The following is a 27,417-nucleotide window of genomic DNA, read 5'->3' as shown; positions in this document are numbered from 1 at the left end:
ATCATGAACTATATAGTAACCAGGAGATCACGTCAGAAATTTACAACAGGACAAATGTTGTAAAGAGAAAGAGGCTATAGTAAGCACATCGTTATGCGCAGTGGTTCCTGTTCCCCTAATAAGCCATCAAGTGAAAGACAGATAGTAGGCAGCCCCTCCCCTAACCCCCCCCCCCCCCCCCCCAATCTTCAGCCAAACCGTAACCCAGCAACACTGATCACTGGTAAATGTCGCATTGTCTAATTACAGTGATATGAGAACATACGTGTGATCAGCGTCAGTGACTACACCTCCCAGGACCAAACCAAGTGATAGATTCAAAGCTGCAGTGGGCGTTAATTACGCCAGATCCAGGCAGTGGGGAAACGCAGCGGAAATGGGTTTGGGCCGGATTCGGTTCTGTAATTCCGAGCCCAGAGATCTGCAGCAGGCCCCCGATGCAGCAAAACAGGCACGACACCACAATATGGCAGCTGCTGTTGTTTAACCAGACCCAAACCTGGATGTTTGTTCACAGGAACCGCGACAGGGTGGAACGATTAGCAAAAGCAATACAGCTGCCAAGAGATGCAACGAGTCTCTAGGTAGACCTGAGACTCACAGGATTCGGACGTGTTCTAGTGCTGCCTCGGCCAACTTGGGAGGCAACTCCTGTAATCGTGTGAAGATGAATTCGTTCAGATCAACTCAAGTCTGCGACAGCACAGTGAAAAAGTTGGAACTCGCTTAAAAGCTTTGTTATATATACAGTATACAAATCCAAAATGCCCACAATTCTACGAATATGAAATCAGAAACCAGCGCAATCAAAAACCCAGTCAGGAGGGGGTTTTGGGTATGATGTAGATCTCTGAGGAGCAAGCAGAGAGATGGGGTACTTAGGCTTACAGATACAAACACAACAGCTTAGTTTGGAGGGAACATGGATCTCCAGAGAGAGTTTTCCAGTTTGAAAGTTTAAGAAAAAAAACAGATAAAGCTTTGGGACATGGGCTTTCTTTATTATTTAATGTCAAAACAAAATAGGAGGGACAGGAAGAACCAAACACAGCGAGAGGAATAAGAAGTTCCAAACGACAAAATGATAGAGACAGGCTAGTCCCAAATGACAGAACAAAAGGGACAGGAAGTTCCTAACAACATAACGAGAGAGACAGGAAGCCCCAAATGACATAAGGAGAGGGATAGGAAATCTCTAATGGCAGAAAGAGAGTGACTTTAACTCACAAACAATAGAACGAGAAACACAGGAAGTTCCAAATGACAGAACAAGAGGGACAGGAAGTTCCAAAGGACAAAACAACAGAGACATGAAGACCCAAACGACAGAACAAGAGAGACAGAAAGTCCCACACATTAAAGCGAGAAGGACAAGTAATCACGAACGACAGAACAAGAGGAACAGAAAATCCCAAATGACAAAGCGAGAGGGACAAGAAATCCCTAACAGCAGAACAAGAGTGACTGAAACTCCCAAACAGTAGACTGAGAGAGACAGGAAGATCCAAAAGACAAAATGAGAGAGAAAGGAAATCCCAAACGATAGAACAAGAGGGACAGGAAGTCACAAAAAATGAACAAGAGGGACAGGAAGTCCCAAAAGTCAGAATGAGAGGAACAGGAAGTCCCAAAACGACAAAGCGAGGACAGGAAATCCATAACGGCAGAATGAGAGAGACAGGAAGTCTCAAACAATAGAACGATAGTGACTGGAACTCCCAAACAATAGAACAAGAGGGGTGGGAAGTCTTGAACAACAGAACACCCAGCAGATAAACTGAAATAGGGGCATTCTGAGAGAACCTCCCCCCCCCCCCCCAGACAACAAAGCAAGAGTGACACTCAAACATGGATGAAACAGCGTGGCAAGGCAGAGACATCACTGGCAGAAATGCCAGATGGGAGACGTCCGCTCTCGCTCTGTGGATCGGGCTTCGCTGAAGGCGGAACCACGACAGACAGATCACTCACATTCCCCCTGCATGGCGCACCCCGTATGCTGCACTCTCCAGCACAAATGAAGACCTACGGATGCTTTTCCTGCCTCTGTGTTTCTCCGGAGGGAATAGCAGCACATTTCCAGGCCCGTGGAGTTCCTTAAAGGTACGTGACAGCATGGGATGCCCCGCCCAGAAAACCCAACGCTGTCAGAATAAGATCAACAGCAAGGGCTTCTGTGTCCTGCCAGAGTTTAAACTCCCTTTTATTCAACCTCCAAAGTGCAGGATCACATGCACCAGGCCAACAGGTCCACTCAACAAACAATTATTACTCAATTTGATTAAATATTAATAAATATCAGTAAAATATTAATCATGCTATTATATAATTTATAATACAAGAATTCTTTGTGTACTAAATGCTTAAAACATCATTTTGTGTCTGATCTTCCTGTCAAAGAGGAAATCCTTAGCCAGCAGTCCATCAGGGAGAGTCAAAGAGCCCCCACCTCTATTAATGAGTGGCGGAGATAGGCGGGTTTTCTTCAAAGGAGCCTTACGAGGCCCCCTACTGGATGGAATGATCTAGGAGGAGGTAGGAAATGAGGCAGAGCTCAGAGTTTAGCTGAGGCCTACATCAGCTAGATCAGGGTTCTTCAACTCTGGACCTCGATTCCAAATCCAGGCCGTGTTTTCAGTTCTCCCAGGTAGTTAGTTTAATAATTACTGATTCTGATTGGTCAGAGGCTTCACACCTGACTGACAGGTAAAGGAAGGCTGGAAAACCAGCAGTGCTCGGAACTCGAGTACACAGCACCAGCGCACACAGCGGCAGTCACTCTCAGAGAAGGGCACAGAGTTTATAGGCTCAGACAGTCAGACGGTGCTCCCGCAGTGCCGGGGAAGCAGGCGGGCAGGCGCCACATGGGGGAGCGGGCAAGCGGGCCGCTCAGGAACCACCGCGCTGGGTGTAAGCGCTTCAGAAAGCAATCTCAGCTTACCGCTGCTTGCTTTTCCCTCCCCATACAGGCGCCACAGTGATTTTCTGTCAAACTTCAGAGGAACGCAAAGCGAAAAGTAAACATTTCTCTCGCAACTTTACAGTTCAAAGTGAGCCGTGATCCGTGGATTCTGTGCATCCCGCTCAGCAGCATCTCTGCATTCCAGTCGTATAACCAACTACCCAATCCTCATGTGAGGGGCCCCCTCCTGGCCACAAACAGTCACTACACTAGGGAGGGGGGGAGGGGGGGAGGCCCTGAAGTGAGCTTTTGAGTGTGGCCCCAGAAACAACAAACAGGCCCCCAGGCATTGATCTTGGCATGATGTCGTGCACTTGGGTTCCAGGCTAGCGTCTGATAGGCTTAATGCAGGTACATCAAATAAACCTCACCAGTGCTGTCACAGCATTTAGTGTGAAGTAATGAAAGATTTCTAATTATCTCGGCAGTCTAATTAAGCAAGAGCGCCGCCTGCAATGTGAACCGCTATTCACACACAGGCCATTCACACACGTTACAGAGACGCTGATACTGTCTGTCTCCATTTTTTTGTGCACCCGAGGCTCCTTCCTATTGGACGGTCAGAGTGGGGTGTCGCCCGTCCCAAGGACCAGTGGACCTCAAATTCAGACGGTTGTGTCGCTGTGTGACTGTTCACACTATCAATATTTACATGGAATGTTTACATTGCATGGTGTTTATGTATGTCATTATTCTGCTTACTGTCTTGTTTTTTTTCAATCTCATGTTTGTTCATCATTAATGAATTGTGACATCTTTCATCCCAAGCAGTTACTATGTTTGTTACCATACCTGTGAATTCTGTAAACCTTTGTTAACGACTGAAGCAACAAGTAGTTAATAACACAAGTTGAATACTGATCTCATGTTTGTTCATGGATAATGAATCTTGATGTCATGTAGCAACTATATTTTTCTCTTGATTTGTTTATGATTTGTGCTTCATTACTAACCACGTTATTACTATTATTATTTATGCCCTGTCAGTTAAGGTGTTACCAAGTGTCAGATTTTCACTGGATAGTGTAACCGACTGTTTACCGAACACTTAATAAACTCCTGAAACAGGAATCTTTTGTAACCATGTCGCACATCTCAAGCTGCAACCACTTCCTAAAACTTCCTGAACCTGGAATGTGCAGTTTGGTTCATGGTAGGTCCTGTCCCACAGGCTCTGAACACGCAATATGTGTGTACTGTGTCATCACCAAGCCCACGCGTGATCAGTGCCCGTGTCCATGCTCCCGTGGAACACGGCATGGAAAACGTCAGATTTGCCTCTTTTATTGCACCCTGATTTGTTTTCTCTGTCATTTTCTTACACTCCTTATTTTACCGTCACGAAATCGGTGAAAATAGCAGCATCCATCGTCAGCGAAATCTGTCTACAAACAGCCGCGATCGAATCAATGCATCGACCACACTCCCCTGAGCGATGCAGGGCTGCTCCCTGAAGATTTTACCCTGAAGATTTCAAACTTTTAAGCTCAGAAGTGATTTAGCTGTTTTCCTTCGACGGGATTTTTTTTTCCTCGTCAAATTGACCATTTTCAGTATCTCGTTCTTTTGCTTTTTGTGATGAAAACAAATGTGACCAATTTTCTCCTTCGTGTCTGACGAGGCAGTGAGGGACATGTTCGTGGTTTAATTAGATTTCTGTTTTTATCACTTAATTTTGTTTTAGATAAATACACAGTGGGGGGGGCTGCCCATGTGTGACGCACTTGTAACCATAACGTCATAGGCTCAAGTCCCATGGGGATCCATCAGCAAGCTTCCATAACAGCAGTTTCCTGGCTGGTAGCACAGATGTACGCCTTTGAGTCTGTATCAGTTCTGTGTGTGTGTGTGTTATCCTAGACCTTCATTCACTCCCTCTCTCTTTCTCCCTCACGCCTTCCTTGTCTGGCTGTCAGACAGACTAACGGACCCTGGCCTGCAGTCTTCCTGAGGAGTGAACAGTGAGTGCTGCTCATTCTCACTCATGCCACCCCTCCTGTCACCGGGTGCTGACTGACTGCGCTCGCTGGCTAATTCAGTCCTTGGCTGATTCTCCCTGTTTCAGCAAAAGCCCAGGAACTCCCTCCCCCCCCTCCCCCTCCCCAGCTGACCTTCTCATCCAGTAAAAATCAGCGATGAGTCGCTTTCATATTTTTCTACTGAAACAATCCAAGAAGCGAAACAAGTGCGCATTTCTCAGCTTTAAATACTCTTTCTTTGTCCCATGTTTCATTTCTATTTTGTCTTTCTCCCTTTTTTGGTTCTGAAGGCAGGACGTCTGGGCTGTTCCTGTCCACATCAAAACAGCAGAAAGTGCAGCTACAGCGGCGTTTCCTGTTTTTCACAAATAGAAGCACCTTGTTCATGGGTACAGCAGCCGTGCCACAGCCGGGATTTCAACTTGAAACTTGCAGATCTTAACCACTATGCCCCCTGGTGAATTGAGAGGTGGTAAACAGTGTTCGTTCAGCATGGCTGCACCGCTCCTGCCCTACACTCCATTAATTCTGCATCCTGTTGAAGGTTAATTCCATTACATTGTCCACATTTTCCAGTAAAAGAAGATGGACAAGCTGAATGTAATTACCGCTAGGAATGATGGAGGAGTCTCAGGCCAGCAGGAGCAGGAGGCGGTGAACGGAGCCACAGTGAAGGTGCCAAGTGCCGACTTTCCAGAGGACACCTAGAAACTGCAGTGATGCCCGTCCCGTCCCCCGACACCGGACCAGATCACGCACGAAGAGCGTCTGTGTGATGCAACACCTCTCAACAACGTCGAAGGCAGGTCTGCCATCTTGGGGGGACAACTGGGGGGCCAGAAGAGGGCCCCGGTGAGGGGGGGGGGGGGAGTTGCAGTTGAAGTAATTTTGTCCCAAACTCAGCAATTATGCACGGCAGGATTTGACTGCCCTTGAACGGAAAACGGATTTGGGCCACTAGGGGGCGACACACTGTGTCTTATGGTGTCCTGAGCTGTGTACGCCCTTCATTCGGCCCGTTCAGGCAGGATTATAAAGCGCCCGTCCGTTTTTCAACCAAAAATAAAAGCACTTTATTTCTCATTACCGCAGAATTACTGCGATTAACACAATGGTCCAAATGTAGCCGGTCTTTATGAACACATATTTCTGCATGACGTTGACTTCTTTTGGTCTTTGGCTTAATGCTCATTATGGTAAATAAATCATGCAGCGATGGGCCCCATTAAAAACACATAATCATAGAGAAGGTGTTAAACAGCACTCGGCAAGGACGCCTTTGAATATGGCTCCGGCAACGATTAACCAGATGGAAAGCTAGTTTGTCAACTGGATGCCGTTCTCCTGGTTTATAACGCACCTCCATCAGCGCGAAGATGAACCTCTCGCTGATGGGGGGAAACAAAATTTCCGACGTGTAGAGAATGGTGATGGTTCTTGCGTAAGACAAAGGCGCGCTCTGTAAGCGGAGCAGCCTCACGCGCAGCTGGACTTCCGGACCTTTCCCGCCCTAATTCCCCTCAGAAGCTGGTTTTCAGTCACCTTAAGGAATCTCGAAAGGCCGATGATTAATGTTCTGTCGGAGTGAATTAGTTCTGAAGTGATCCGATCCGGCTTGGATCCGAGCCCGGAGAGCTCATCAGGATTCACTGGGGGGGGGGGTACACTTCACCGGGCCAGACGGCGGCCAGGGCCGCTGCTGACCCCCCCCCCCCCCCCCCAAAGCTTCCTGGACCTGTCACTCTAAGAGACCCTTTCACAAGTATACATCCTATACCGTTTACGCTAGTGGTGCTGCCAGCTACTCCAGCGGCTGCTAGTGCTGCAGAGTGATGTGTCCTGTAAGCTGCATGCTTGTGCAGACCAGCCAAACAATGAAACTTACTGGTTACTGAGACAAAGATGTGTGGCGTATCCATTTAAAGTTATAGTATGCATTTACACTTACAAATATTACGTATTAGTAATATTTCTATATTATATGATTTTATGTGATCCAAATCATTTTCAGTGTTGTTTTTGGCTCACGCATCCTCTGCGAATTTCTGCAATCTGAAATATTCCCATTTAATTGTTCATGGCCAACTGGCAACTTAGCTGAATGGATGAATGCGAAGGGATTGCTGTATTTGTTAAAGTTTAAAATGTTTATAGGTTTCTCTGTTTTGGTTTATATGTGTTTTTCGGACGTTCCTCTGACAGAGCTCCTCCACATACAGTACCTCTCAAGATGACTCAGAGCCAGAATATCGTCTAAACCTGCACAAGGTCAATAATACAATCACTAAAGCGTGCTGTTCCCGCTGTAAAACATTTATAAAACATGAACATAATGGAGTCAGATATCCAATACTTTAATAAATATTGTAACATATCATTTCAGAGATATCGCTGTGATTATTATCATGATATTCATTTTGTCCACCCACCCTCTTACTTTAGAGCTAAGGCTGACCTACCGGTTGGCTGTGGGGGGGGAACTCGATCGCTCACAAATTGCTCAAAGTGCTGAGGTTTAGGTTCAGACAACGAGCTCCGTGCTGAAAAACATTGTAAGGAACATCGGTGCTGCTAGCATTGCTAATAATTGCTATGACTTGCAGCAGCTAGCATGACGTCCACACTACGACATCACATGGCCCACACCACCCTATATATTGTGCACCCCCCATACCTTGAGACCACCTGCCTGCAAAACACTTCCCAAGTCACCTTTCCGCTTCCCATCTGTCCCCGTTTCGACTGCTAGCGCTCATCTGGACAGACTAATGTCTCTCTCTCTCTCTTCCTGCCTCATTAATCCATCAGCAGAGCACACGGGCATCGTTACACTGGCTTTTCTTGCTGTCGTCTTTGTTTCTCGTCCCAGGCAAACACTCGTAGGAGAGACACTGGCGTCACCCACCAGCCTCCACTATATACTTCACGGCTGGGAACCGCCAGACAAGATGGCCGCCTGGGAACAAAACACAGATAAAAGGGGCTTTTTCCACATTCTTCTCTACAGCTCATATGCTTGTATGTCTGTCAGGGGCTAAATTAATGTAGCAGATTAATCACATTTAAGTCCCCGAGAAACTAGTGTGCGCAAAGCCCTACTATTTTCAGGAGAAAAACGATACTGACAAATGATATATGTACTAACTTACACAGAAAACATGAGCCCTGCTTATGGTCGAGCAGCTCCCAGCCCAGTGACGTGCTGGAATATCTCCGCTGCCACGGAAACCTAGAGGTTTTAGCACCAGAGCCATTTTATACGTCCGACGCCTCGGTAATGAAATATCCCTTCAGCTCGGCGTGGCAAGCAGCGAGTTTATGGAGGAAAGGTTACCGCGTGCAAATCACTCAGAGTCAGGAAGCCGCTCACTGCGGGAAAGAGAAACTCACCGGGCCGTAAATACGTCTGCCGCCCAAGGCCGTAAACGGCAGGAAGCTACGCGGTGTGGGAACGGAAGGCTATGGAGGAATGTGCTCTCACGGCTATAAAAGAGAGAAACGGAGCCGTCGCCGGTCAGAACCGGCTGATGAACCTCATTTCAAACATAACATAAATCAGAAATCGTTTGTTGTATAAGATTGAATTTATATATATAAGATTAGGTTTATATATATATAAAGGGTTTCCTACACTTTCATTTTATTTTCCCTCTCAACCCACGTAGACAAGACCATATTTATATCAGTTATACATCATTTTGGATGTACAAATAAAGCTGTTTAAAGAGCCCTTTTATGCCCGTTTAAAACCAAGCCCCCACCCCATCAGTGAAGGTATCCTCCCAGTTGGGGAGGGGGGGCTCACCAAACCAAATGGACTGAAATAACAAGTCAGCTTCTGCCCCGTCTGAAAACCAGTGGATGTGATGCAAAGCTGGCCACTGTTCTCTAGTCAGGATTAACGGGGTAAACAGCCATTCCTGAGGGAGAGTGGGGGGGGGGGGGCTGGCCCCCTCTCTGTTCGCACTGCAGCCCAGTGCCCAGCACCGGGTCGGACGGGGGGCAGGACACCCGACACCGCCCATGGCACACATTCAGCAGCGAGGGAGGGGCCGCTTGGGCTCCGACTCATAAAAACGGTGACTAAATCTTGACAAAACGTTCCATATGGAGCATCCGCCATCCAACAGCAAACAGACAGCTGGTCGGCGCTACCTGCGAGGCTAACTGGCAGAGCCACGCGTGCACGCACACGCACACACACACGCACACACACACACGCACAGACATGCACAGATGTTTGTACCTTGTCGGCAGCGTGTTGTTCAAATATCCTCCAACAAACTGGAGAAACCCAAAAGGTCTCCCCCTAGTGGCAGACTATAAGAAGTGCCAAACTAGAGAAGGCTACCCATGTCTGAAGGATACTGGGGGTCGGGGAGGTCTAGGAGGCCGCAAATCAGGTGATGAGTGACCCACTTTCCATTAAAAAAAATCAGGTCTCCTATCCTGCAAGCTGAAGAACATCTCACGCTCCAGGTGCTGACTGCTCAGAGGCCTTGGCTGCGTACTGTGGTTTTGCATGGTGGTGTGAGTCCATGTCTCTCTGGTGCTTTAATAAACACGCTTCTGCATTTTTTAAAATCTGCGAGTCGTCAACACTAATGAACCGTGGTGGTAATGGGGCTCTGAGGGACATAAGAGCTTCATTTTATAGGTCAGTCTTCATAGGAGCCGCAAGCGTGGGGCCAAACCTCTCGCCGTGACGTCCACCGTCCACTTACCTCCTCCCCGCTCACAAAACATTCCTGTAAAGTGGGTTTTTTTTCATGTTGTTTGAGGAACTCAAGTTTCCAGCAGAGACCTCATCTCTGAATAAGCACCGTGTTTAAACATAGGCGTGATGCTCCGTGGCGCTGTCCGCATGCTACAGAGGCAGCAAAGACTTCACGATAATAAAGCGACACATGGCGTCAGCCATTAGGCGACACAGGCAGCCATCTAGGGCACCCTCTGCTGGGGAGTGCATTTCACTTCATTCACTAGTACTGGGCAGTGTGATTAGAGACACGCCCGAATCTTAACAAGCTGATCCCTTAATTACGGTCTGCCTAACAAACATCCTTGCTTTGCCCACATTATACCAGACAATCACTCTCCCCCATTCATCAGCCATGTCCAAAATATGCATACTTAGATCTCTGGTCTTCAGCCATTGTCTTTACATTCCCCTCAACTTTGTCTTCCTTGTGTTTTCTAGTACTTGTATTGTGTGTGTGTGTGTGTCTCTCTCTCCCTCTTGCTCTGCCTCCCTCACTCCATCTCTCATCCTCCCTTCCTCCTAATGAACTTCTACGTTTTCCAAATTGAAACAGATCAAGGGAGTTACTTTGTCTTGAACATTGGGGGGGGGGGGGGGTTGGGGTCTCCACCCATTTAGGGGGATACATGATTATTGGGGGGGTTGTATTAGCTGGTTTTGATTATGACAACCCCTCCTAATTTAAGCCCATGACATAGACGCACCTGTTTCTGCTTGCGTGTCACTTAGCTCTCCCTTCGCCCCTCCCACCGGAGCCCCGCCAAGACGCTGCTTATTCATTAGGGCGACTCGCCGCTAATTAAGCTCACGTTGGCAGTTCTCCGAGGCTCCTGGAAATTGATCCGCTCTCTGTCCCGGGACGGCACTGTGATTTTTAACATGCACGCAATGCGCCCCCCGTTTCTCCTGAGACTCCCCACTTCCTCCTCAGCTCAGTGTCAGGTTTTCCCCCAGGGTCCACCAGAGCAGGAGCGCCGGAGGCGGTCATCCCCGGGTCGGCCGCGCTCCACCGCGGACGCAGTCGCTCCACAACTTTTTAATTTATTGCAGACGAATATCTATACAGGCTGTTGAAAGCTACGCATTTTTACATTATGCAACTCTTCCTAATTCCCCCCTAAGTCTACACCCCTTCTGACCAGATAGAGCTCGCTGGTATGGAAACAGCAGATGCCTATTTACATGAGGCATATATAGGCCTATGGGACAGGGAGACCTTTCGATAGCAAACAGCGCAGAAAGAGATCGCAGATGGCCGATCTACCATCCCGCCGCATACCGGTCATTCTTATCTCACTCGCTAGTAATGATCGGTCATCCTCGTCTGATCGTCACTAAATTAACCTTTTTGAACCAAACAGTTCCTGATTACCTAACAGCAACATATTTCTCTGTTTAAAGAGCACGTTCCGTTCTGTCACAAATACAGACATAATTCTTAAAGCCACTACCTGCAGCAAAAATATTACCATTATTATTCCCGTGATTATTAGCGTTACCGCCGACTTGACAGGTGACACAAATCTGAAAATGGGACACAAGCGCGAGGGACGCACTTTCCGCGGAGCGCGACTGAGAATGTTCCAGAGAATGAAAAGCTATTATAATAGTGGCAATAATGATCTCCGAACGTTATTCACAAAACAGCACTTGAGGTTATTTTAGCGCTCTTGTTTGCAAACTCTTAAAGAAGGAGAACAATGAGTTCGACGCAGAAGCGGTAGGCATAAAAATTAAGGGGGCGGGTTCATTTACAGCTATTCAAATACTCAGATGACCCCCTCCCCCAGGCTGGGTGACACAGATTAGATTGTGCGTCATCGCTGGAAGAAGCCACTGGGTGTCCTGTTCTAGAATGCGATTATGACACTCCTGAAGTAGCACTTGTGAGGACATGTGAAGTGTGTATTTATCTCCAGGTTAGCCTGCTGCTGTGCAAATGACAGCACTGCTTAGTGGAGGGGGCGCGGGTCCAACAGAGCTTCTGGAAGCCCCCGTTCATCGTCCCGTCATGGTCCAGGGAATCTCTCATCCATCAATGTCGCCCAATTAGGACACGGAGTAAGTGCTGCTGTTTAACCCCGGAAAGCGCCTGCCCTCCCTCCACCAACTGTCCCAAACCCACCCTGCCCCGCCCCCAGCCATCTGCCGTGACACCCGATTCATCGGCCTACTCTGCTGCTGACACTATACCTCTGCACTGTATCCATCTCTTGGAGCTGAGAAGTTCCATGGCCTTCACCCAAAGAGGGTTAGTGCAGGGAGACCAAGGAAGGACCATGGGAACTTTTCTTACGAAAAAAAAAAGTTCTAAGGGCAGAACGCAAAATGATTGGTTCAGAGAGAGAACCAATCAGATTGTAGAGGACCCACCTCCTCTACAATCTGATTGGTTCTCTCTCCAAACAAGTCATTTTTCATTCTGCCCTCAGAACATTTTTGTGTAAGTAGACCTCCCATGAGCCTAAGGAAAACAACCATAAAGCCAGAGAACAATGGAGGGGGGGATACGTCCTCAGTGTCCTGAGGTCCTGTCCCTGTAGCATCCAGACGACTTTGTTTAGCATTCACAGGTTTCGTTTGCATGTTGCTGAGTTTCCCAGTTTCAGTCTCTGGATCATTCTGGGCGATTCAGTTTCTGCATCTAAGTCACGGCAGTCATCGAGTGTCCAGAGATCTGGCCTTTCCCCCTTCAGCCTTTCTTATTGTGACTTTCTCTCTTCCTGCAGAATACTGTAAACAGCGATGCCTCGTGGCCATATGATCAAACGCCGAGCCAAGCTAAATATACAAATATTAGCTCGGGTGAGAGAAAATGTTTGGACTGAGGCCAGCAGTATTGATTTTGATGAATTCCGCGGACACAGAATGTAGTTGAGGATTTCACCCACTATTATGGACTGGACTTCCCCCAACACATTATACCAACAAACTAGAAAAACCTCTGTCAGAAGGACACTTATGGTTGTATCATGAGCGGTACTTTTCAAACCTCTTTAATTACCACCACAGTCATTTTTCTGAGATCTAAACATGTAACTATACCCATAATTCTGTACCCATTTTTTAAATTTTAGTTTTTCACGGTCATTTTGTTTCATCACTGGATCATTCTATAAAACATACTTTCTTGAAGCATTTTTCCATCACGGTCTCTGTCCAGCAACAGACCATCATGCTATAAAGCCCGTCATTCTGTGGCAAATGAATTTATGGATCCATAAAGACACTTTCGTCTGTGAAACGTGAGAGTGGCCACTACCCATGACAGCCTCTCTCCTTCCCTGTGACACAGAGAAAACAAACAAGCCCATGCTGGGAGAGAAGTGACACGGTGTCAGTTATTCCAGGACAGAGAAATTGTGCCTGGTTTGAAATAAGCAACATAAAAGGAATGCTTTGGGGCTTCCTTCAAACTAAATATAATCAAGCAGCATAACATAAGAGGATTCTGGGTAAGGGAACAGACAACAGAGTGACTCATTTCACCAGGAGTTTTCGTTTGTTTGTTTGTCACATTTTGATGAACTTTCCCCTCAGCCGTAAGACGCCGTATCATTAATTCTCTGGCATCACGCTCCACCCTCGTCGTCCCCCTCCCCCCCGTCAGAGATCATCTTCAGGAGACGAGCTTGTTATCTCATTCCAAACGAGTACCTCGCAGATGCTGACAAACGTGCCGTCAACGAGCGCCAGCGGATGGAGATAGAATATGACTGCATCCTCCTTTGGCGTGTCCTCCTCATTGTCACTCTGTCGGCATATTACTGTTCATCACTCTGCTTTATTTCCCATTAGACAAACGTCTTCATCAGGTTGGGGCAGGATCCTTCACAGGCGGTCTGTTACTTTAGGTATTCCACCTTCATGCATTGTTAAGGCTTTTGCTACTGATATTCTCATTTGAGGCACCAAAAGACACCTACGTCTCAGGAAGGCCATCTCTGACCTCCAGGGTTTTAAGGACAGACCACGGACATGGGTCTATTTCGGTTGAGAAGCATGACTTCATGATGGATTCTATTGGAAGAATCTTATACTTTCTCACCAGTTGCTCCAACTGCAGCCTCTCTTCAATTTATAGCAGGACTAGGGGTTAGTGGAGAAGACAGCAAGGTTAAAGGTCTTCTCTAATGAAGGTCTTCTGTGGGGTAGGTCTTCTGTACTGAAGGATTTCCATAGTCATGGTCTCCTGTACTGTAGGTCTTCTGTAAGGAAGGTCTTCTATAATGAATGTCTTCGGTAATGAAGTTCTTCTGTGCCAACAGTTTTACATAGTCAAGGTCTTCTGTACCGAAGGTCTTCCGCCACATTGACGTATAACAAAGCACAGATCGGTGCTTTATATACAAGAACCGTTATTTCAGTGTGAATGCCGCTTTCCTCAATTGTTGGCTGTCCATGTGGCTTCCTGAGGAGCAATTTCAATGTGCCAAGAAATCCGTCAGGGAAAAAAACATAAAAAAATATAAAAACTTATACAGGCTTAAAATCCTGGTCTTTGTTTTTGATGCACTCAGTAATCTCTGATTGAAATGCTAGAGTAGACAGCCTAATGTTTACTTGGCAAAAAAATCAATTACAACACTGAACACGCAGCAGCCGAGGCACATTGATATATAAATTCTTGTATGGCTGAAATAAAAATCTCTTCTTTAGTTTCTTTCACCTTGAGGCAATTTCTTAAAGGTCATTTCAGCAAGCTGACTTGATCTATATACAGTTTATCTGTTATTTGGGCCTGCAATGATTTTGTTGAAGTATAAACAACCATCATTTAAGAATCTGTTTTTAAGTGCAGCCCTCTGTATGCGACATTAAAACATGAAACAAACAGACACATCCTTGAAGTAAAGAATTAAGTGTACCCCCATGCTCCTCTTAAATTTGCTTGCAAACAATCCACACACTTTGAAGGGATTTACATGGATGAAAATTAGACTGTTTTCTGAAATTCTACGGAGATTTACTGGAAAAGGCTTACATCCGTTTGGGCCTAATTGAGAAACGACAATTTTGAGGCACTTTGACGTCAGCTCTGTGGCAGATCGGATAGAGTTCAACAAAACAAGGAAAGAGGTCTGGATTGGCTCAGTTATCTAGGAGAGCAGTTTCTTAAAAAGTGAGACTTCTCAACTTATAGTGGGAGGGTGTCTGTGGATGGCCCCCACCCTAGCAGACCCTCAGCTGTAAGTTCACGAAGCTCATGAGTTGGGGAGAAGCCCTACCTTCCATTCACTGTATTGTGACACCCACAGACATTTCAGAACCTATATACCCACTCCAGGTTCATGTGATGAACCTCTAAACTTTTTAAAAACTCTTCTTACTTTGCCACAGAAGCTTAAGTCTCAGAAAGTTGGGGTGGAAAGATAAGCATCAAAGCTATCATGTCAAATAGGGCTGAACGGGTGCCAGAACATTCTGGAAGAATCTCCTCTCCTCGTCGTTCTGCTTTCTCAGCACCTCCCACGCTTTATGTCCACCTGTCAGTAGAGATCCCCTCGTATTGACAATCCCGTCAGTCTCTTTGTCGAGTCCATTCTGCCATGGAAACACAACGCAGGAAACTAGCTGCAAGTCTTGTCCTTCTCTCAAAGTTCTTAACCACACGAGTGACATAGCTGTTAGCTGCTGTCATTTTCTGGCACGTTCCGTAATATCCGTCTTAAACAGGATATCCCTGAACCCAGAGCTGGCTTTCCCCTCATCAAAATGCTTCTCTCAACAGGCAAACAGGTGGATGTTAGCTAATAATGTTAAACTACAGTAGCAAATGTGATTTGCTTTTCGCAGCAACTTGCCGCCCTCTCCTTTGGACTTACCTTCAATTATCCTCCCTTTCTGTACGTCTTAAACTGCAAGAACTGCAGCTGGAGCTGCTTTCAGAGGCTGAAAGCCCTCGCGGTCACTAACGGCATGCAGACGATCGCTCACTATGCGAGAGGAGCTCATCTGCAATGGAAAAATAATGGGAGAGGCAGCAGGCTGGGGAAGCACATCACTCCATGTTTGGTTTGTGGAGATGCAAATTAAATAAGTGGCGGAAAATCACTGACGGGGCTCTAAGCGAAGCACTTCATCATTAGCGACAATGAAGGAACCGTCAGGCCGATGAGGAAGATGAAGAAGACTCCTCATCCATAGGCCAAGCGCCCATTCGTGCTCTCCATCAGCATGTAGAAGGTTTGGGTAAATGGCAGCTTTTCCCCTCCAGCAACAGATTGGCCCACTTCCACCCAGTAAAGAGCCTGGGGGATGAGGCTCTCTCCCCCATCAGAGGGGCCTGACGACGGCCTGTAATCCTCAGCGAATAGCATCACACGCTCCATGCTGGACTGTCCAGAAGATCTCAGAAGACTTCACTGCATGTGCAAACATTCCAGAACTAGTTGTGGTTCAGTGTCAAAAACGAAATACAGGCTAATATTACAGGAAACATAAGAGAATCACTCTGCAGTACATCCATCCATCCATCCATTTTCTGAAACCGCTTATCTTATTCAGGGTTGCAGGGGGTCTGGAGCCAATCCCACAGACGCAACGTGGGAAACGACCCAGGATGGGGCGCCAACCCATCGCAGCTCTACAGTGCAATATACGCAAAATGAAAGAACACAACAGGAATGAAAACGCAGTGTAAAGACATCGTAAGACAAATACGTTTGCAAGGCAGATTTCACAGATGCAGACCAGACCAGTAACCTGAAGTGGTGCACAAACAAAAGCAGTTGTTCATTGTTGTGCAAATATATCGTGCAAAGAGACAATGGAGAGGAATGTCCATACATTGGAGGAGGGGAATCGTCCCTGGGTAGTTTGCTCCTGGGTGTCTGGATTATTGAGATCTTGAGTATCTGCCACAGCAAATAATGAGGGAGCGAGGGTGGGGATTACAGGATGAGGGATGTTTTACATCAACCAGGACCACTGCTGCATTACAGGCCATGAGACTCACACTGACCAGGTTTGCTTTTTATCTGCTTTCCTCGCCCTGAGTTGTTTCCGCATCTCCCGTCACCTCGCCCCAGCCCTCCGCTCTCACCTTTCTCCACCCTGTCTACATCCCAAAATAAACACCACATGACTGTCCGGCCTCAGCGTCCCCTGACTTTGCCCTGCTGTCCTTCTTTTCTGGTGAAGGGCATGAAGGTACCGGCGGGTCCTCCTCAGGAGACGCGGGTGTCCTGAGAGATGCCGGATGAAACGGGAAAAAGCCTGCAGAGAAAACCACAGAAAAGTATGAGCACCTGTTAGCTCATGTTGGCGCAAACGCTTTCCGCCCAAGGAGGCTACATGCAGGCATCACTGAAGGATGAGTTTGAGTTCAGAAAGCATGACTCACTTCGGGAATCGATGGGTATATATATCAAATAAAACATAAAAATAAGCGATGCGTATCCGTCTTTACACGGAACGAGTCATTCAACCGAGCTGTTTACTCACATAAGAGCTTTACAGTGTGTTTCTCTGGATCCATCGTGACCACGTCAGAGAAACATGGAAACAGAACCACTCCGGGAAGCACGTTTGAGCGAAATTCATAGTGACATGTTGTCTCCTCCTTTGCCACATGGATGGGGGCTGATTTAATGTTTCACTGTGAGATGGGAGACTCTCCAGTCTATTACCATGATGAGGGCTTCAGAGGCAGACAAATTAACCAGCTTTGTATGTCCCTTGCTGGGGTTGGGGCCCAGGGGGGTCGGGGGGGGCTCCACGTGGCACGTGGATCAAGCTCATGAAACTCACCTGAAATCGACTTGCAGTCGAACCTGCATCTTTCTGCTGAGAGGCGGGGCTGCAGCTGTCAGCCACAATAAGCGGGTGGCAGGAGAGTCTCTGCCGGTAATGGTGTTCACGGGAACCAGAGTCACAGAACGCTTCCTCTAATTCGTCGGCGCGGCTAAACCACTTTGTGCCAGGAGGGTAAGTGCAGCGATTCCTCTTCAGAATGAGCCGGTTAAGATTCTCGGAGAGCAAACGGCATCACGGGGAACACTCCCGGGTGTCCATAACAGCTATACGGAAAAATAAAAACCGTATGCTAACAGCTTCAAAGCAGCGCTCCCGCCTCCCTCGATCAGGACGTCAACGCCGCTTCTCTGGCTTATTCCGCACAGTATTCCCACAGACGGGACTGTTATTAGATCGTAGACCGTCGCTAACGTCTCAGGGTAACGTCTGTAGAACAGCACGATGGTCTGGATCCAACCCACACCCCGACGGGCGGCGTGTTCCAGTCAACAAGCCATCAAGTTGAGCGTTAATATTTTCATTGCGCTTGGCAGACACAAAACGAATTAAATTTACATTTTGTTCATTTAGTCTGTTCCCAGAATGATTTTGTCTCAGGATCCAGAGGTAATCAAAAGACACAGACTAGTTGACATCATTACTAAGATGCTTACTTATGCATTCTACAAGAGGCCTACCTGGGCTAAGTTGGAGAAAATGTTCAGCGGGGAATTGAATGTATCTAATTTCCTAGAGAAATACATTAAGACAAGGGAGAGTGTGTGACAGGCTTACAATCAGAATCAGGAGGGGTAGCCATTACCGGCTTGACTGAACTGGAAAATACCCTTTCTATATACAATCAGAGACATAATCAATTCATATTAGCCGGGGAGTAAGATTGTTCTCACCACACCTCACAAATATTTTCAGTGTTTTAAAATTCCGCAGATGTTAGCATGTAGTCTCATATAAGTAACCATTATTCTATAGAACTCCTATTTTTTGTCCACATTTTAGGTTTCATCCGCTACAATGTTGGCATAAATACGAACAAAATACTACAGGGTAGCTGATACCGATATCGTTATTCTGAACGTAATGAAAATGGAGGAAACAGAGGACAGGGCTAAATGCTGAAACGTCACGGCCAATAGCTGGAGAAGACAGTTACATTCTGACTGAAGAAATTGGTTTCAGTTCTGTCGGTCCTTTTAAATCTTTACATCAGTAATGTTTAAAGTTTTACATCAGTAAAAACTTTCTACTCTGATAAGGGGCCAATACTTTTGTGACTGTGTCACATTTGAACATGGTACGGGTACCATAAAACAAAGGCGGGCTCATAGGTCAGGTATTTCCCACATATTAGTTTTCACTCTTCTGGAAGGGTTAGGGTCAGGGTTAGTGCTGTTTGTTTTCACTCTCCTGGAAGGCTGTTTAGTTCTGCTGTGTGATCTTCCAGCCTGGGAGAGGAAAATGGCTGCCATGCTTACAGCACTACTCAGAGCTTCTTATAGACAAAAAAAAAACAGAATTCCTCCTGAAAAATCATCTTTTGAAAATCTCTTAGAAGATTGCGTGGGATCCAAAAGCAGATGTCTGCGGGCTCTGGTGGAGGGCCGATTTCATCTTCAAATCTGGTGAAAATACAAGAAAAAGGACAAATATTGTCTCACCTGCTTCTTCTCCATGACGCCCCGAAATGAGCAGGACCCCTATCCTTATGGGGCCCAGTCATGTGACACGATTTATAAACCTGAGTCTGTCTTTTGTTTTATTACCAGTAATGGCAAAGCAGAGCCCAGCTGTCTTTCCACTTCTGCCATTCACCCCCTCCCCCCCCCCCCCTTCGTGACAGACACCCCCATGATCCCTTTGTTTAATCCCAGCTGCTGTGCTGCTTCCATAGCTCCCATGCAAAATGGGATTGCAATTTGTATTCCGAGCGGGAAGGAACACGGACACACATCGGAAGGCCTCTGCGCGGCCTCAGAACTTTCCCCGGATCTCGTGTGTTCACTTCACATGAGTGGATAAACGTCTGGGGGCCTGTTTTGCTTCCTCGCAATTTATACGGCTGAGTTCCGAAGCAGACAAACGAAGGAAGCTCTCACTGCCTGCCGTTCTGCTCCTTCTCCTTTTCACTGCGTTTCTGTGGGATGCTGAAACAAGGCCGCTGATCACTGAGGGCCCCACAGTCTTGTTTGTGTGGCCGTTTCATTCCCATCCTAGTGTACAAACCATTACCAAACACATCATTAAGCAGGTCAGAGATCAGGGTACAGATGCCCTGCATAAAGGGTGCACTGCCGGGACGAAAGTATCCCCTTCCTCATGTGAGGAAGGACCAGCACGCGGAAACACGGTGACTGGAAGGGGGCCACAGACTCACCCCTTCTAGATTTAACATCTAACCAGGAGGTTATGGGTTCAAATCCCCTGGGAGTAGGGCAGGGACAGACTCCCTTTAGCCACTGAAGGAGCAGGATTGCAGGAAAAGCCCACGTCAGTTAAGTAGGTCTTTGCAATGACACACGGGACAGTAGCAGAGCGAAGTCTATCAGCCTAATCCCTCCGTCTACATCATGGGCTCCCTGATTAATACGCTGATTAAGAATTTTAATGAGGGGATGAGAGGACCCATATAGCCTGTCAGTCTCCATGTCGGACTGGTCCTTTTCACCCCAAGATCGGGCTGTATTTACACAGACAGCTTTCACGGTAGCCACTGCCTGCTAATCCGGGGGGGGGAGGGGGTGTGTGTGTGACGCAGCCCTGATATTCCAGCACATTTGCGCAGTGATCTTGCTCCCAGGGCATGTCAGCCTTTAATAACGCCCTCCATCGATTTCATTGTGATGCAAACAGCCCCAGAGATACTGGGACAGGCCGTCCAGCCCTGGTCGAGCAGCTCTCTCCGGACGCTCGACACACGCTGTTATATGTAAGGGGATGAGGGTGAATCATTCATATTTATGCAGCTGCCTTAAGCGGTTACCTTCAGCACAGCTGGGTGTTTCCAGTGTCTAAAGAAAAGCTACCATCTGCCTCCCATCCACCATGTTACATAACTGAACATCTTTATTTCAGAAATATAGTTTTACTGCATCTTTAAACACTTTGGGGAAAATAATATTTGCACTATGGATTATAGATTTATGGTTAGCTGGGGATACACTTGCAGAAATGTTGAATGAAGTCATCTTTATCTTCTTCATCATCTTCATCATCCTCCACTCCAGCTTCTCATAGTTCCTAGCCAATCCTGATATCTTCCTCCCCCCCCCCCCCACACCACACCAGAATCTGGAAGTGGCAGAATCCCCCCCCCCCCCGAGCGACAATCTGAAAGTAAGACATCTCCACGCAGTCCGTAGACAGCTTCAGCCGTGTGCGGCAGCTTCTCTCCGCCCGGCCCCACGGATAGGAAGACAGGACGCTCTCAGAGGGTGACGGCTACACGACAGCCCCGCTCCGGTGTGCCGGCGACTCTGACACTGCACCTCGTCCCTCTTTGAACGCGTCTCCGGGAAGATCGACTTCAGCACCAAGGAGCCTGTGATTTTGGTCACCGATACCAGGTGACACATCGACCCTGCGCTGCTCTGCCGTTTTGGGGGGCAGGGGGGGCGGTCTGCGGTGCAGCGGGTTAGGATGCCGTTTCAAACCACAGGTCGGCTGAGTGACGTCGCCGCTGGGTTCCTGAATGAGACCTTTAGCCTCTAATTGCTGCAGGGACTGACTAATCCTGCTTTGGATAAAAACAGCAGCAAAGTAAATGTATATGTGAGCCACCCCCGGCCCCCAAAGGGCATCTATGTAATCCTCATTTATTTACTGACTTGTTTTTTTATAAGGTGAAAAATGTGTGGTGAATCTTAGAACATTCTCTGCAACAGGCACCTGAATCGCTGTCTGAGGTCCATGTACAGTTACAGCGAGCGGTGGAGGTCTGGTGTGTGTTCATATGAATCCATCCATCGACCTTCCAACTGCTTATCCTAGCTGAGGTCGCAAGAGTGTTTGGAGTCAATCCCTGGCGGCACAGGGAACAAGGCTGGGTAATACCCATCCTAATTAATCAATAAATAAATCTATTAATAATTAACTAATCAATCATTAAGATCAGGTGTGGACAAAGTGAATCGATTCCCACCGAAAAATTGTCACTAATACTAACTGTGGGATTATTCCTCACTTCCTTGGAAAATCTCCCCTTTACCCACATCTGCTCCTTTGAGATTTCCCAACATATACTGAGGTCTGGATCTTTGCAGAAGGACTTCTGGTTTTCCACACAAATATGGGAGCAATTTTCTGCCTGGGACACGGGCGAAAGAGCCATTCACACCCACTGAGCCTCCCCATGGGGGACGTTTAGGCCGCTGAAGTGGGAAGAGAGCAAATATATGTTTCTTTAGCTCTGACATCACCTGCCTCACACACACAGAGGAGAGGAACGCCATCCCTACCGTCACACTGTAGCATTTACAGATTCCTACCCGAGCTCCTTGACACAGTCACCACGATAATAAGAAGGCTGAGAGCTGCATGTCAGTGATGTCACCGTCCTTCACAGTCCACAGCGCACCCTTAGGGACACGCGTCCTCACGGCGTCTCTGCCGCCATCCGCTGCCTTTGTTTACATCACCGCTATCGTGACATCGCAGCACAGGGACACGGATGTACCCAGAAGATTCCTGGCAAAGCTGTTCGCGGCGACAGGAGAGCTGGGTAATTCACTTACAGAGCTGCTTTGTTCATCATTTAAGGGATTTAAAACATATTATCCTCCATGTTTATCAATCAAAGTTCTTTCCCGTCTCATCTCGCTGCCACAACCGTGCTGGAGAAGTGCATCATCCAGACACCACCCCCGTCTGACCTTTGACCCGACCCTAACCGTCCTCCACATCATCTCCCAGACTGCCCGGTTCCCACTGCCCTTCAATGACACGCACCCCTACCAGACCAGCAGGTGGAGCAGTGATAAAAGATCTGATCCAGAGAAGCTAGTGTTAATTGTTCCAGTACAATATCCAGCAGTAACTGGAAAGGCCAACAGGGCCTCGATAAAACAGCAAGTAGAAACCACACTGCCACTGCCTGAATTCACTGCAGAGAGGAACTGAAAGCAGGAATAAGTATGATTCAGCCTCAGTGTGTCATGGAGGACCATCATCTCCTCTCTGGCGGAAAGCCACCGATCAAGGATGGTCCTACCTCACCACTGGCCTGCCATCCACGCACTGGGGGTGGTTGAGATTTGCACCAAAATCTCTTTAGTGTAGACAAGCTGACTAACGTCACGGCCATATTAGGACCAGAGGTGAAAATTTGGCAAGAGGCCAGACAGGGTTTCATGGATTACTGCACCCGAAATCAAAGCAGCCAGCAGCACTGTGGGTTTGTGTGCTGGCCGGAACCATAGCAGCTGTGACAGAAGTGCTTTCTTAAACATCTCTTTGACAAAGAAAATGTCCGTGTGACTTCCAGCTTCCACTGTGTGCTCGTCTACATCAAAGGCATGAGCAACAAAACACAAGTACCCACAATCACCTCTATTTCCATAGCAACAACAGGTGATGCACAGAGCACTACCATGAGGCCGATGGCGATGGCAACACTAATATAGCGATAAGGTATAAATCATAGATGTGGCCATTTTATAAAGTGAGAGCTTTGTATAAAAGGGGTTTCCTTCCTTTTGCTCATACTCCATCCATCCATTCGCTGTCCGATTCAAGGTTGCGGGGGGTCTGGAGTCTACGGGCACAAGGCAGGGGGATGGGGCACCAAGCCATCAAGGGCACACTCACACACCATTCACATTTAGCTCCAGTTACCCTCAGCATGTTTTTAAACTGTAAGGCAGGGGGAACTGGAGCACTTGGAGGAAACTCCATGCTGACACAGGAGAAACATTCAAGCTCCACACACGGACCCATGAACCCAGGTGTGAGGCAGTAGTGCTTAACCACTGCACCAGCCTGCCCTGCCCCCCAGCCGCGTAACTGGAAAATGGAATCGCTCTGCCGCTTAATAAACAAGGCAGCGCCTGCTTCCCGTAAAGCGCCAAGGCGGAATGATGCCCCTGTCCGGGAACGCCCACTGTTTACCGCGGAGACGGGGCGCTCCCAGGGCCCAGAGCACAGGCCGTCAGTACGAGGTCTGCTGTTCCATCCTGTCACAGCTGTGCCCCTGGGAGGTGACGCACACACACACACACACACACACAGAGGCACATGAAGAAACACACAGAGACACACAAGCACACGCAAAGCCTTCAAGAGACAGACAGGTAAACACAAACACAGGTAAACACACAGACTGGTTAACACGTAAACACACACACAGGTAAACACACAGACTGGTTAACACGTAAACACACACACAGGTAAACACGTAAACATGCAGACTGGTTAACACGTAAACACACTTGCAGGCTGACTGACGCCTATGAACATCACGCAGCCCTAACCCTAACCCTTACCCTAACCCTTACCCTAAACCTTACCCTAACCCTTACCCTAACCCTAACCCTTACCCTTACCCTTACCCTTACCCTAACCCTTACCCTAACCCTAACCCTTACCCTAACCCAGCGTGGGGGTTCAGTTTATCAGTCTCACTGACAGGTATCAGCCACAGCAATAAAGTGGCAAGCAGTGAATTGGACTTTACACCCATCACCATGTATAAATGTGCTTCTGCAGTGGGCTGCTGGTCCATACGGGGAGGGGATGGGGGAACGGCTGAGAGAGAGGGAAAGATATGGGGGGTCCAGGGCAGCCCCAGGGTTAAACTGTGGGTGGATGGTAAGGGGTGAGATGTGACTGATGTCAGGCAGCTCCCAGGTTAGCCGGCACCCCCACACTGACACCCCCACGCTGACACCCCCACGCTCACCTGTCGGAAGCCACAGACACCTACACTCCCCATCACCATCGGAACCATCCTCGTGACGCCGTTTCACTCGTTGCTTGTTAAAATCGCCACGCAGCGCCGCTCTCCAATGAACGGGGGTGATAACGGAGCCGTGCTAATTACTGCACTGTAAGCACGCATGGTGTTTTTCCTTAATGACGAAGGATACCGTCGCCTTGTGAGCTCAGACCGCGAATGAGCATGGAGGAGAGCTGTCCTGGGGGGTCCCGGCGGCGGGGAAGCCCACTGCCTCTCACGGTGCCCCCACACACCCGACCCTCATTAGCGCAGCTCCAGCCATCGGCCGCCGCCGGCCTCAGTGCGCGCTGACGATCCGTCACCAGCTGGATGTACCGTACCACAGGAGTCAGTTTAGCAAGGGCAGCTAGCTGGGTCGCAGTACAGTGGCACTGAAGGCCACACGGAATCAGGCTGGGGACTGGAGGTGAGTCACAGGGACAAACGCAGCAGTGTCCTCCTTGAAAAATCCTACGATGCGTTTGGAGCCGATCAAAACACTGCAGGGCCACGGGGCCAAGACCGAGTCACACCTGCCGTCCAGGGTCTCTCTCGCTCCACCCTCTCTTTCTCCATCCTTCTCTCACCCTCCCATTCTACCTCTCTTCCTGCGACCTCCACCAGCATTTGCTCTGTTTGTTGTGGTTTCAGATGAGAGCTGCTGGTAACAGCGCTCGCACGTTTTTATTTATTAATTTTTTTTAAACAGTGCAACAGCGACACCTACAGGCCGCCACTTATTATTTTTCGCCATCGAAGAGATTACGTAACGGGGTGCTTCACATGATTAAAGGTGTCACACTTAATCAGAGTGGCCCCTCTTGCCTGCCTTCTCTCTTGTCACTTTTATTTACGTTTTCACGCAGAGAGGAAGTGAAGAAGATGTTTTGATTTGCTCCAGTGGTGCAATCATCAGGAAGTGCATACCTAAACCATCCCATGGTCCTTCCAGGTGCTAAACAGACCACCTCCTCCAGGGGACATTAAGGAGACGCTCAGGTTGGCACCAAAGGCTAGCAAGCTCCTTGCGATATTGAAAGGAGAAGCTTAATTACGCCGTTATGGACCCTGGGCCCCTACAGGCAGGCCATCTAGTTAATATTCAGCTGAAACGTCAGCATAGTCCCTGAGAGTGAAAACTCACACCCTCCACAGTGGCCGGGAGACAGTGGCCACACCGCGGCAGCCCAGCGGCCTCCCCCTCACGCATCTGGCCGCCCGCATGCTAATGGCATTGAACGCTAACTGCATGCCGCGCAGACTGCTGTTGGTATGACAGGACGGAGAGAGGAGGGGCCGATATGAGGGGTGGTGGGGGGGGGAGGGCAGCTGAGAAGGGGAAGGCTCTGGCACTTTGTCCCCCACCTGCCGGGTCTCGTGAGACGTCTGGCCTGACGTGTCCCCAGAAACAGAGCCGCGGCCACAGGAGTGACACAGCGTAGCGAGAGGGGAGACACCCAGGGAGGCAGAGCAGGGAAGGTGAATGTCACACGTAGGCGCACACACATGCTCACACACACATATATGCACTCTCAATCACATGTGCACACACACACATATATGCACTCTCAATCACATGTGCACACACACACATATATGCACTCTCAATCACATGTGCACACACACACATATATGCACTCTCAATCACATGTGCACACACACACATATATGCACTCTCAATCACATGTGCACACACACACATATATGCACTCTCAATCACATGTGCACACACACACACATGCTCACACACACATATATGCACTCTCAATCACATGTGCACACACACACATATATGCACTCTCAATCACATGCTCACACACACACATATATGCACTCTCAATCACATGTGCACACACACACATATATGCACTCTCAATCACATGTGCACACACACACATATATGCACTCTCAATCACATGTGCACACACACACATATATGCACTCTCAATCACATGTGCACACACACACACACATGCTCACACACACACATATATGCACTCTCAATCACATGTGCACACACACACACACATGCTCACACACACACATATATGCACTCTCAATCACATGTGCACACACACACATATATGCACTCTCAATCACATGTGCACACACACACATATATGCACTCTCAATCACATGTGCACACACACACATACAGGCATGCTCACACAAAAAAAAAGGTAAGCTATTGTAGGTTTTATCACATTGTGGTGAAATCTGGTCCCCACAATGTAATAATTACAAAAACATGTGCACACACACCCATACATACACACACGCACACACGCAGACACACACACAGTAAGCAACACAGAAAAAGATGAAAGAAGGTCATTTCACACCCGCTCACCGGCGCTGCTGAACATCCCATAATCTCCGGAGAGGAATCCATCAGAAGCTAGTTTGGATAACAGGAACACTGGCTCAAGACAAAACAGTGTCCAAAAATAGATTTTTAAAAAGCCCATAATAAAAACTCATTATTAAGCAGTCACACCAAAGCATTCTATATATTACTAGCTGTTTATGAGACTCACGTCCTAAAGATAATATATATTTGCAGGCATTCATAGTTAAGAGTCAGAAATATTGACAGGCAGTGCCTGGGTCGCCTGCAGAAAAGTCCTTCACAGTCCTGGACACTCACAGCATCCTCTGACCACCGCCCACCGCGGCCTCGAGGGATGTGGGCGGTTGAGAACCTTCGTTTGGTGGCTGAAGACTCAGAAAAGCCAGTGTCGTCTCTGAAAGTGCTTCAGCTGAAGTCAGGGGCAGTAGAGATGTTTATCATCAAAACGTCCCAGTTACACTTCAGAAGATCAGGCCCCGATACGTGAGCACTGTCGAAAACACGGTGAAGGACTAATCACCTTGTCTGGACTGGTTTATGTCAGTTTGTTAGTCTGTTTGATTTAAAGATCTGTTTGAAGTTTTCCTGGGGCTCCTACCTTTGTTTACTTTTTTTGCATTTGGAGATCAGCCCTGCAGGTGCAAAATGAGTCGAAACGGTGAGATTAACAAGAGGAGC

At 47.9% G+C, this 27,417-nt stretch overlaps 1 long non-coding RNA gene across 1 annotated transcript; it reads left to right on the top strand.

Annotated features, from left to right (window-relative positions):
- Positions 1–1,719: 1,719 nt before the first annotated feature.
- LOC140579038 (uncharacterized) lies at positions 1,720–6,943 on the top strand. Its single transcript, XR_011983274.1, has 3 exons — positions 1,720–2,103; positions 4,879–4,923; positions 5,232–6,943. It is a non-coding gene; the product is annotated as an uncharacterized lncRNA (long non-coding RNA).
- The last annotated feature ends 20,474 nt before the right edge of the window (positions 6,944–27,417 follow it).

The sequence above is a fragment of the Paramormyrops kingsleyae genome, chromosome 17, assembly GCF_048594095.1.
Source record: "Paramormyrops kingsleyae isolate MSU_618 chromosome 17, PKINGS_0.4, whole genome shotgun sequence".
Lineage (NCBI taxonomy): Eukaryota > Metazoa > Chordata > Actinopteri > Osteoglossiformes > Mormyridae > Paramormyrops > Paramormyrops kingsleyae.
The sequence above is the reverse complement of the archived record's forward strand: the minus strand, read 5'-3'. Positions and strand labels throughout refer to the sequence as shown.